Source organism: Bombina bombina, chromosome 6 (assembly GCF_027579735.1).
Source record: "Bombina bombina isolate aBomBom1 chromosome 6, aBomBom1.pri, whole genome shotgun sequence".
Lineage (NCBI taxonomy): Eukaryota > Metazoa > Chordata > Amphibia > Anura > Bombinatoridae > Bombina > Bombina bombina.
Genome location: NC_069504.1, coordinates 1,058,977,249 through 1,058,984,529, shown reverse-complemented (window position 1 = coordinate 1,058,984,529; position 7,281 = coordinate 1,058,977,249). Strand labels below are relative to the sequence as shown.

The 7,281-nt window shown below is 39.4% G+C and overlaps 1 protein-coding gene across 4 annotated transcripts in view; it reads left to right on the top strand.

Moving 5' to 3' along the window:
- Nucleotides 1–7,281, top strand: part of LOC128664153 (BH3-interacting domain death agonist) — a 125,157-nt gene that overhangs the window by 80,674 nt on the left and 37,202 nt on the right. The gene's annotated exons all lie outside the window — the stretch shown is intronic.

Below are 7,281 nucleotides of genomic sequence, written 5' to 3'. Positions count from 1 at the left end.
GTAGTGGCTTAGAAACAGGCAGAAATGTAGAGGTTTCAATTTTATAAAATATATTAATATATAACAATGTTGTTGTGCAAAGCTGGGAAATGGGTAGTAAAGGCATTATCTATCTTTTTAAACAATGACAATTTTAGTGTTGACTGTCGCTTTAATTTGGTGTTATGCTTTGTGCATTTTAATATTTCATATTTTCTTTTGCTGCTGATTGCTGTGATCTCAAGTGATTTGATTATAGCTCAGCAGAAGGATGATGAGGTGGCTGGCCTTGTCCTAAAGATAAATATTATACTGCTATTACCAGCATTAATGGCACATCTCGGTGATGGGGATATACACCATCACTCACATGGTTTACGTGATTGGTTTACGTACAGATATAAGATAAAGAAACAGGTATATGTACACAACGTGATAAAATAATGCAGTGGCGTCACTAGGGGGGTGCGGGGGGTGTGGGCTGCACCCGGGTGACACCCTCCAGGGGGTGACACCAACAAAACAAAAAAAAAAATTTCTTTTTCTTTCATGTAATTAACAAGAGTCCATGAGCTAGTGACGTATGGGATATACATTCCTACCAGGAGGGGCAAAGTTTCCCAAACCTCAAAATGCCTATAAATACACCCCTCACCACACCCACAAATCAGTTTTACAAACTTTGCCTCCTATGGAGGTGGTGAAGTAAGTTTGTGCTAGATTCTACGTTGATATGCGCTCCGCAGCAAGTTGGAGCCCGGTTTTCCTCTCAGCGTGCAGTGAATGTCAGAGGGATGTGAGGAGAGTATTGCCTATTGAATGCAGTGATCTCCTTCTACGGGGTCTATTTCATAAGGTTCTCTGTTATCGGTCGTAGAGATTCATCTCTTACCTCCCTTTTCAGATCGACGATATACTCTTATATTTACCATTTCCTCTACTGATTCTCGTTTCAGTATTGGTTTGGCTTTCTACAAACATGTAGATGAGTGTCCTGGGGTAAGTAAGTCTTATTTTCTGTGACACTCTAAGCTATGGTTGGGCACTTTATTTATAAAGTTCTAAATATATGTATTCAAACATTTATTTGCCTTGACTCAGAATGTTCAACTTTCCTTATTTCCAGACAGTCAGTTTCATATTTGGGATTATGCTTTAATTATCATATTTTTCTTACCTCAAAAATTTGACTTTTTTCCCTGTGGGCTGTTAGGCTCGCGGGGGCTGAAAATGCTTCATTTTATTGCGTCATTCTTGGCGCGGACTTTTTTTGGCGCAAAAAATCATTTCGTTTCCGGCGTCATACGTGTCGCCGGAAGTTGCGTCATTTTTTTGACGTTATTTTGCGCCAAAAATGTCGGCGTTCCGGATGAGGCGTCATTTTTGGCGCAAAAAGCATTTAGGCGCCAAATAATGTGGGCGTCTTATTTAGCGCCAAAAAATATGGGCGTCGTTTTTGTCTCCACATTATTTCAGTCTCATTTTTCATTTGCTTCTGGTTGCTAGAAGCTTGATGTTTGGCATTTTTTTCCCATTCCTGAAACTGTCTTATAAGGAATTTGATCTATTTTGCTTTATATGTTGTTTTTTCTCTTACATATTGCAAGATGTCTCACGTTGCATCTGAGCCAGAAGATACTACAGGAAAACCTCTGCCTGCTGGATCTACCAAAGCTAAGTGTATCTGCTGTAAACTTTTGGTAGCTATTCCTCCAGCTGTTGTTTGTATTAAATGTCATGACAAACTTGTTAATGCAGATAATATTTCCTTTAGTGATGTACCATTGCCTGTTGCAGTTCCCTCAACATCTAAGGTGCAGAATGTTCCTGATAACATAAGAGATTTTGTTTCTGAATCCATAAAGAAGGCTTTGTCTGTTATTTCTCCTTCTAGTAAACGTAAAAAGTCTTTTAAATCTTCTCTCTCTACAGATGAATTTTTAAATGAACACCATCATTCTGATTCTTTGGACTCTTCTGGTTCAGAGGATTCTGTCTCAGAGATTGATGCTGATAAATCTTCATATTTATTTAAGATGGAATTTATTCGCTCTTTACTTAAAGAAGTACTAATTGCTTTAGAAATAGAGGATTCTAGTCCTCTTGATACTAATTCTATACGTTTGGATAAGGTTTTTAAAGCTCCTGCGGTTATTCCAGAAGTCTTTCCTGTTCCTAATGCTATTTCTGCAGTAATTGCTAAGGAATGGGATAGATTGGGTAATTCATTTACTCCTTCTAAACGTTTTAAGCAATTATATCCTGTTCCGCCTGACAGATTAGAATTTTGGGACAAAATCCCTAAAGTTGATGGGGCTATTTCTACCCTGGCTAAACGTACTACCATTCCTACATCAGATGGTACCTCGTTTAAGGATCCTTTAGATAGAAAAATTGAATCTTTTCTAAGAAAAGCTTATCTATGTTCAGGTAATCTTCTTAGACCTGCTATATCATTGGCTGATGTTGCTGCAGCTTCAACTTTTTGGTTGGAAACTCTAGCGCAACAAGTAACAAATCGTGATTCTCATGATATTATTATTCTTCTCCAGCATGCTAATAATTTCATCTGTGATGCCATTTTTGATATTATTAGAGTTGATGTTAGATTTATGTCTCTGGCTATCTTAGCCAGAAGAGCTTTATGGCTTAAGACTTGGAATGCTGATATGGCTTCTAAATCAACTCTACTTTCCATTTCTTTCCAGGGAAACAAATTATTTGGTTCTCAGTTGGATTCTATTATTTCAACTGTTACTGGTGGGAAAGGAACTTTTTTACCACAGGATAAAAAGTCTAAAGGTAAAAACAGGGCTAACAATCGTTTTCGTTCCTTTCGTTTCAACAAAGAACAAAAGCCTGATCCTTCGTCCTCAGGAGCAGTTTCAGTTTGGAAACCATCTCCAGTCTGGAATAAATCCAAGCTTGCTAGAAAGGCAAAGCCTGCTTCTAAGTTCACATGAAGGTACGGCCCTCATTCCAGTTCAGCTGGTAGGGGGCAGGTTACGTTTTTTCAAAGAAATTTGGATCAGTTCTGTTCACAATCTTTGGATTCAGAACATTGTTTCAGAAGGGTACAGAATTGGTTTCAAGATGAGACCTCCTGCAAAGAGATTTTTTCTTTCCCATGTCCCAGTAAATCCAGTGAAAGCTCAAGCATTTCTGAATTGTGTTTCAGATCTAGAGTTGGCTGGAGTAATTATGCCAGTTCCAGTTCCGGAACAGGGGATGGGGTTTTATTCAAATCTCTTCATTGTACCAAAGAAGGAGAATTCCTTCAGACCAGTTCTGGATCTAAAATTATTGAATCGTTATGTAAGGATACCAACGTTCAAGATGGTAACTGTAAGGACTATATTGCCTTTTGTTCAGCAAGGGAATTATATGTCCACAATAGATTTACAGGATGCATATCTGCATATTCCGATTCATCCAGATCATTATCAATTCCTGAGATTCTCTTTTCTAGACAAGCATTACCAATTTGTGGCTCTACCGTTTGGCCTTGCTACAGCTCCAAGAATTTTCACAAAGATTCTCGGTGCCCTTCTGTCTGTAATCAGAGAACAGGGTATTGTGGTATTTCCTTATTTGGACGATATCTTGGTACTTGCTCCGTCTTTACATTTAGCAGAGTCTCATACGAATCGACTTGTGTTGTTTCTTCAAGATCATGGTTGGAGGATCAATTTACCAAAAAGTTCTTTGATTCCTCAAACAAGGGTAACCTTTCTGGGTTTCCAGATAGATTCAGTGTCCATGATTTTGTCTTTAACAGACAAGAGACGTCTAAAATTGATTACAGCCTGTCGAAACCTTCAGTCTCAATCATTCCCTTCGGTAGCCTTATGCATGGAAATTCTAGGTCTTATGACTGCTGCATCGGACGCGATCCCCTTTGCTCGTTTTCACATGCGACCTCTTCAGCTCTGTATGCTGAACCAATGGTGCAGGGATTACACGAAGATATATCAATTAATATCTTTAAAACCGATTGTTCGGCACTCTCTAACGTGGTGGACAGATCACCATCGTTTAATTCAGGGGGCTTCTTTTGTTCTTCCGACCTGGACTGTAATTTCAACAGATGCAAGTCTCACAGGTTGGGGAGCTGTGTGGGGATCTCTGACGGCACAAGGAGTTTGGGAATCTCAGGAGGTGAGATTACCGATCAATATCTTGGAACTCCGTGCAGTTTTCAGAGCTCTTCAGTTTTGGCCTCTTCTGAAGAGAGAATCGTTCATTTGTTTTCAGACAGACAATGTCACAACTGTGGCATACATCAATCATCAAGGAGGGACTCACAGTCCTCTGGCTATGAAAGAAGTATCTCGAATTTTGGTTTGGGCGGAATCCAGCTCCTGTCTAATCTCTGCGGTTCATATCCCAGGTGTAGACAATTGGGAAGCGGATTATCTCAGTCGCCAAACGTTGCATCCGGGCGAATGGTCTCTTCACCCAGAGGTATTTCTTCAGATTGTTCAAATGTGGGGGCTCCCAGAGATAGATCTGATGGCCTCTCATCTAAACAAGAAACTTCCCAGGTATCTGTCCAGATCCCGGGACCCTCAGGCGGAGGCAGTGGATGCATTATCACTTCCTTGGAAGTATCATCCTGCCTATATCTTTCCGCCTCTAGTTCTTCTTCCAAGAGTAATCTCCAAGATTCTGAGGGAATGCTCGTTTGTTCTGCTAATAGCTCCGGCATGGCCTCACAGGTTTTGGTATGCGGATCTTGTCCGGATGGCATCTTGCCAACCATGGACTCTTCCGTTAAGACCAGACCTTCTGTCTCAAGGTCCTTTTTTCCATCCGGATCTGAAATCCTTAAATTTAAAGGTATGGAGATTGAACGCTTGATTCTGGGTCATAGAGGTTTCTCTGACTCCGTGATTAATACTATGTTACAGGCTCGTAAATCTGTATCTCGAGAGATATATTATAGAGTCTGGAAGACTTATATTTCTTGGTGTCTTTCTCATCATTTTTCTTGGCATTCTTTTAGAATACCGAGAATTTTACAGTTTCTTCAGGATGGTTTAGATAAGGGTTTGTCCGCGAGTTCTTTGAAAGGACAAATCTCCGCTCTTTCTGTTCTTTTTCACAGAAAGATTGCTATTCTTCCTGATATTCATTGTTTTGTACAAGCTTTGGTTCGTATAAAACCTGTCATTAAGTCAATTTCTCCTCCATGGAGTTTGAATTTGGTTTTGGGAGCTCTTCAAGCTCCTCCGTTTGAACCTATGCATTCATTGGACATTAAATTACTTTCTTGGAAAGTTTTGTTCCTTTTGGCCATCTCTTCTGCTAGAAGAGTTTCTGAATTATCTGCTCTTTCGTGTGAGTCTCCTTTTCTGATTTTTCATCAGGATAAGGCGGTGTTGCGAACTTCTTTTGAATTTTTACCTAAAGTTGTGAATTCCAACAACATTAGTAGAGAAATTGTGGTTCCTTCATTATGTCCTAATCCTAAGAATTCTAAGGAGAAATCATTGCATTCTTTGGATGTTGTTAGAGCTTTGAAATATTATGTTGAAGCTACGAAATCTTTCCGTAAGACTTCTAGTCTATTTGTTATCTTTTCCGGTTCTAGGAAAGGCCAGAAAGCTTCTGCCATTTCTTTGGCATCTTGGTTGAAATCTTTAATTCATCTTGCCTATGTTGAGTCGGGTAAAATTCCGCCTCAAAGAATTACAGCTCATTCTACTAGGTCAGTTTCTACTTCCTGGGCGTTTAGGAATGAAGCTTCGGTTGACCAGATCTGCAAAGCAGCAACTTGGTCCTCTTTGCATACTTTTACTAAATTCTACCATTTTGATGTATTTTCTTCTTCTGAAGCAGTTTTTGGTAGAAAAGTTCTTCAGGCAGCGGTTTCAGTTTGAATCTTCTGCTTATGTTTTTTGTTAAACTTTATTTTGGGTGTGGATTATTTTCAGCAGGAATTGGCTGTCTTTATTTTATCCCTCCCTCTCTAGTGACTCTTGTGTGGAAAGATCCACATCTTGGGTAGTCATTATCCCATACGTCACTAGCTCATGGACTCTTGTTAATTACATGAAAGAAAACATAATTTATGTAAGAACTTACCTGATAAATTCATTTCTTTCATATTAACAAGAGTCCATGAGGCCCACCCTTTTTTGTGGTGGTTATGATTTTTTTGTATAAAGCACAATTATTCCAATTCCTTATTTTATATGCTTCGCACTTTTTTTCTTATCACCCCACTTCTTGGCTATTCGTTAAACTGATTTGTGGGTGTGGTGAGGGGTGTATTTATAGGCATTTTGAGGTTTGGGAAACTTTGCCCCTCCTGGTAGGAATGTATATCCCATACGTCACTAGCTCATGGACTCTTGTTAATATGAAAGAAATGAATTTATCAGGTAAGTTCTTACATAAATTATGTTTTTTTTTTTTTTACATTTTATTGAAATTCAAAGAAATACAATGTTGAGATGCATAGATTATTTTATTAGAGGCTGGCATTTGTGAACATTAGTGGGACTGGGGAAGTTGTAGACACACAATTTTTTTGCCCCTTGAGCCAGTGCTGCAATTTCAACAAATAGTTTTCCCGTCTGCTTTTGCTTGTTTGTACTTTGCTCCTCCCCTGCCCAATTTCACTATGAATGTTGTGGGTGTGCCGTGGGGCTTGCAAAGTTGCGCTGCTAGCCTAAACCTGCCTGCCTATCTGTGCTCACTGCTCAGGGACATGCGGCCCAGGGCTGTGCACTGACAGACTTGGAACAGAGTCAGAGAGCAGAATTTTCATAGTTTGCGCCTAAACCTTTTCTTCAGTGATTTATTTTAGAGTGCTCTGTTTATCTTTAATTTGATGCTCTGCTGAGCCAGGGAGCAGCTCTAGGCATGAGCTTCCTAATTAATGCAGTGCAGTTTACATATTTTGTATGTGTGTGTCTGAGTTTTTTTGTGTCTCAGTGTTTTTGTGTGTGTGTGTCTGAGTGTGTTTCCGAGTGTTTGTGTGTGCATCTGAGTATGTTTTTAAGTGTGTCTGAGTGTTTGTATGTGTGTTTGCCTGTGTTTTTGTGTGTGTCTGCTTTCTGGGGGGGTGACACCATGACTTACCGCACCGGGTGACACCAACACTAGTGACGCCACTGAAATAATGAGATCTGAATATACCTTACAAGCTCAACCCATTCTATTAGGTTGTGGCTTCAAAACACAAAATCAGCTAATTCATATACACAAATAAGCCTCAAAAAGTAAATTCTCATACATTTTATACTTTGCAACTGGTAAAAAAAAATAGTTGCAACACATTAAGGTAAAAACAAT